This window comes from Lactuca serriola, chromosome 8, assembly GCF_051521515.1.
Source record: "Lactuca serriola cultivar US96UC23 chromosome 8, Lser_US96UC23_V15, whole genome shotgun sequence".
Lineage (NCBI taxonomy): Eukaryota > Viridiplantae > Streptophyta > Magnoliopsida > Asterales > Asteraceae > Lactuca > Lactuca serriola.
In genome coordinates this window covers 119,318,615-119,324,530 of record NC_136415.1, presented here as the reverse complement: position 1 = coordinate 119,324,530, position 5,916 = coordinate 119,318,615, and positions in this window count along the sequence as shown.

Sequence of the window (5,916 nt, the reverse complement as noted above, 5' to 3'; positions counted from 1 at the left end):
TGCTTGTAGTTTTCAGTTTATGTTTCAAGTACTTCCAGATCGAATGGGAAGATCTCGTGATGATCGCATCGCACACACCATGATTTCCGCTTTATTTGACTCGGATGTATTAGGATGATTGATTGATTGATATACTCCGATTTTTCTTGGATGGTTTTATGAGCACGTTTTGGTTGATGGTTTTATTATTATGAAAACAAAGTTTTTTTCTTTAAATTTTGGGACGTTACAAAGTTTGGGCATCTTGGGGAACACTTTCCTTGGCTCTCGTAGATTCTTGTAACACCCATAAAATTCCAGCTAATTTAAAACTATTTAAATCATTTGAAACCATTCAATTATTACAATTTATTTTCAAAATAGTTTATACATCAAAGTTCCCAGAAATCATAATTGTCAATCGAGGAAGTGTAAGTTCACACCTTCGCCTACACGCGGCCATCTGCTAAACCTGAAACAATAAACTGAAACTGTAAGCCCGAAATCTTAGTGAGTTACCCCCAAAATACCAACCTCATATAACCATAATCATAATCATACCATATCAATAAATACAAAACAGTGTGCATAATGAGCCTTCAGCCTTACTGGACCGCCTCTCAGGGCCTACAGCCAATCTGGACCGCTCCCGAGCCTTCGGCATGACTGGACCGCCTCACAGGGCCTACAACCTATCTGGTCCGCTCGCCGTGTATGTTGGCCTACAACACAAAGTTGGACCACCTCAACCCAACCCAACCACAATGTCGACATACATACATCACATAATCAAACAATAAGCACAAATCATACAGACTGCTAAGCATAGCATCATCCTATCTACCAGGATACCAATCTAACAGATCATAACAACATAACAACACCCTAACTATCAGGGTACTGATCTAACAAATCATAACAACATATCACCACCCTAACTACTAGGGTACCGATCTAACAGATCATAACAGCATAACAACACCCTAACTATCAGGGTATAGTGGGGAGAACTCACCTTGCAATGCCGGAATGAACCACGAAATCACACTCCCGAAACACTGCCCCAAACTCCAACACATATAACCATCAAAGATCCAATTCATAAATACCCGCTTACCAATTATCCTCAAAAGTCAAAACGGTCAACCCTTGGTCAAAGCCAAAGTCAACTATCAAGGTCAACAGTCTATGTTGACCTAGGATGAAGAGATAACGTAGGGAATCATTATACAAGTCCTATTTTGTTGACGATTCCGGTACGTAATCATCCTAAGGGGGAGAAAATTGTAACACCCGTAGATCCGAGCTAGTCAATTTAGAGACGTTAAGCGTTAAAAAAATGACTTTTTGATATAAGATTATTTAGAATGAATAGTCTTAACTAAGTTTTAGTATATATTACAACGATTCCGTGCATATAAAGAACGCCGAAATCCGAGTTATAACGAAGAAGTTATGACATGTCAAAGTTTCGCGACAGAACCGACACGACACAGCGCGACGTAAATAGTGAATTTACATTAGAGCAATATTTGGCCTTAGTGATCCAAATGAAAGTCATAGAATACGTTAAACCGAGAGCGTGCATAAAAAGAACGTCTAAATCTGACTTTGTATGAGGAAGTTATGATTTTTCGAAGTTCAGCATTAGCAGTATGCAGCCCGAAATCCAAATATTAGATCGAGCGGTTTTTAGCCGACACAACCTAAACGAGAATCGAGGATCTCATTAATAGTAGCGTAACGACAAAAAGACAGACGAAAACGGAGTTCAGATGAAGGAGTTATGAATTTTGAACGGAGTTTTCCTGTCCCGCCTACTAAAAATAATATATTAAAATTCAAGTCAAAATTAGCCAACGGACTCTAAATGAAAGTTGTATATCTTGTTTTTTACCTACGTGTGGATATAAAGAATGTCGAAACGGAGTTCTTATGCGAAAGTTATGAATTTCTGAAGTTCGGGGCGCGAAACCCCAAAACTATCAGAACTCACGAGGTGAACATATGTAGTTCACGAGGTGAGCATTAGTGACTCACGAGCCGAACAAATGATGGACGTCTTCCAGGGCAAGTGGCCATGATGAACGCAATGACGTATCGAGCTCACGAGGTGAATATTAGAAACTCACGAGGTGAGCCAGTTCACGAGGTGAATATTAGAAACTCACGAGGTGAACTCAGAAAATTCACCCTATAAATAGAAATCGAGGGTCAGCCGAGTTTGGTTGCTCATCTCTTACTCTCCCACTCCCGATACTCTCTCTAAGCCCTATTTTAACCCCCGAAGCCCCGGTATCATCTCGAGACCCGAAGCGTGTCCCGAAGCCCGAAGATCCCGAGAAGAAAAGAGTTTTCGAGCTGAAGCTCTGCTTGCGAGAAGCTCGGTGTGTGAAGATATCCCGATTTCACCGGAGAATTACTACTCAAAGAGCCGTAGTACTGTCTGAGCATCGTCTAATCAAGTGAGAGTATAGTTACTTTCTTTTAACGCATAAATATTAAGTATTTGCTATGAAATACGTGTTATGTGTTTATATATATATATATATATATATATATATATATATATATATATATATATATATTGTTGTTTATATGTGTGAGTGTATAGTCCCTTTCATAAACACGATAATAATACAAGTATTGTTTGGATGTATTAAATATATTGTTGTTTATATGTGTGAGTGTATAGTAACTTTCTTTAAACACATAAATACAAAGTATTTGCTATGAAATACGTGCTATGTGTTTATACATTGTTTGTCTATTTGAGATAGGCATAGAATTGATGTTTTATACAGGTGTTAAATGATTTAAACTATGTAAGTATTTGTATCGACGGAAATATTGGGAAGAACATGGGTAGATGGGATAGTTGGTGACTATGGAGTTAGCGCATATTGTATAAACCTTGGTGACTATAGAGTTAGCGCCTATTGTATAAGCCTTGGTGACTATGGAGTTAGCGCCTATTGTATAAGCCTTGGTGACTATGGAGTTAGCCCCTATTGTATAAACCTTGGTGACTATGGAGTTAGCGCCTATTGTATAAACCTTGGTGACTATGGAGTTAGCGCCTATTGTATAAACTTTGGTGACTATGGAGTTAGCGCCTGATAGCTATGAACTTAGTTCCTGATAGATAAACTTTGGCAGCAATGGACTTCATGCTAATTCCTTAGGTCAATCCTTAGGAACGAAGGAATAAATGATAGTTGATTCTTAGGGTAAAACCTTAATAAATAAAGAAGATAATGGGGATGGTTAATTGGGTTGATTGTTTGATGATTAAATATATTAATTATATTATTGTGGGTTGAAAACCCTATATGCTCACCAGGCTCCCAAGCATGACCTACTCAGTTTTCTTTGTATCACAAGTATTAATACGAAAACATATTTCATTGAAAGATTGAAGGAGATGTAAATCATTAGTGTAAATAAATGTAAGTTCTGTTAATGCTTATGTGTCTATATCGGAACATGAAATTCTGAGATTCTGTTATATAATGAAAATACGTTTCTTTAAGAAATGCTTTGATAAATTCTTATCATATTTTGTTTTGGGAACAAATTCCGCAACCGTTTTCTTTGAAAGATTACTCTGATTTTAAAAACAATGCATAAACAAATTGGTCTTTTCTGGCCGTGAAATTAGGGATGTCACAAGCTCCAACTCGTCGAGTCACTCTTCTGACTCGGTGAGTTGATCACTTAAACACATGGCTCAAACACGCTGCTACTCGACGAGTCAGGCAACCAACTCGTCGAGTAGATCTTGAATTCACAAGAATTTATGACCATAAATTGGTATTCGAGAATCGGGGCGTTACAATTATATACATCGCATCCTTTATGTCGGTATTTTTAAAGTTAATTTAAAAAAAATACTTTTGCAGATCCTTAGTTTGAGAATGGGATCACACAAGTGCTCATCCAATTCTCTCAAACCAGGACAATGACACCAACTTGTAACGTCGAAAAAATCATAGTAAAAATTTACTTTTTCAAAACATATTATAATCCATAAGTCATATAAAACATTGTTTCCAAAAATCCATAATCATAAATTATAGTATCCCAAAATCATTTGTCAATAAAATATCCAAGGATGATGTGCAAAATCATGTCTTCGCCTTGCCCCAATTATCTGATGTACCTGAAACCATGGAATCAAACTGTAAGCCAAAGCTTAGTGAGTTCCCCCAAAATACCACCACACAAACATATAACAACATGCATATTAGGTCCACAGTCATCGAACTAGATTACCCATGAGCTCACAGCTCGAGTCTGGATTGCCCACCTAGCCCACAACTCATGCCTGGATCGCTCCCGAGCTTACAACAAAAGTGTCGATTGCCTACTTGGCCCACATCCCATGTCTGGATTGCTCTTGAGTCCACAACATAAGTTTGGATTGTTCACTTAGCCCACAACTTATGTCTGGGATTGCTCCCAGGTTTGTTGGCCTCCGCAAAAGAGCAGCATTGCGTCAAATCAACCGCACTATGTCGATATATTCAACAGATAAACATATAACCATCAACAGATAATCATGCAGATTTAATAGATCACTACGACATAGAAACATCCGATATACTAGGATACATAACCTAGTGGGGCGACATTGTTGACTTCGACCCACAAGTACAGTGAGGAAAACTCACATGAACCACTCGCCAGAAGCTCATTAGCTACCTCAACAATAGAACAGTCAACCCAAGCTTCCTAAAGCCAGACCTAGAACAATCCTTAGTCAAATACTCAATTCTACCTAAGTTTGACCAATAGTCAAAATGGTCAAAAAGTCAACAATCAAAGTCCAGAAGGTCAACGATCATCTTAGTCAAAGTCAACATCACTTCGTGACCATTCCTTGGAATCGCAGTTCTAGACACTGTCACGTCGTGACACTTCCTATGTCATGTCGTGACTTCTGGTCAGGAGGCCAAAATCTTCGTTAAGTGCTTAATCTCTCCAGACCAAGACCCGCAACCTCAAATCTAGCTCCTAAATAGCTTCATAATGGATAAATTTTCCAACTTTATCCATTAGGATGGTTCAAAAAACCAAGATTTAGTCTTTAAGTCTCAAGGGACCAAGAAATCATCTTTCTCAGCTAAATCCATTAAGTCCAAGTCTCCAACCTTCAGATCTGAATCAACATGATGTTTAGATGGATAACTTTTCCAACTTCATCCATAATAATGTCTCAAACTTTCAAGATCTAAACTTCAATACACCAAAATGACCTAAATGACCAAAATAACTTGCATGGCTGAAACGGAAGGCAAAAGATAAAAACTTTCCTAGTCTAAGAGGTCCAAGAAAACATTTTAAACTGATCAAAAGGTGTTGGTGTCCAGATCTAAAACATACAATGTTTTTGGGACATAAGAGAGTAATAAAGTTGCAAACTTTACTCACAACTCTCACTCAAAACTCATTAAAAATGGACCAAAACACCAAATACACTTAGATCCAAAGATGAAATGCAATAAATTTTGGGACTTTATAACTTACAAAGGTTTATAAGGTAGATGAAAGTTGAGATCTTCAATTACCAAATTTCATGGATCAATCTTGCATGAAAACATTGCTCCAAAACCACCAAAAACTCCAAAAAAATGGATGAAAGGGGAGAGGGGAGGCTCAAATCTTGAAAATGGAGGCTAGGGTTTCTCCTAAGAGGTTCTAGATATGATAGAGGCTAACACATGAATCCTTACCTTTAAATACATTGAAAACCCTAAAAATTTTGTGGGATTTGGGTTGCACAGTTCTCACATTGTGAGAATATATTCTCACCTCGTGAGGACTCTCATGTCGTGAGAATTACTTTTCACCCCGTTAGAATGCATTTTCACCCAATTTCACTACAACTTCAAACATTGATAACTTCTTCGTTTTAACTCCGTTTTCGGTGATCTT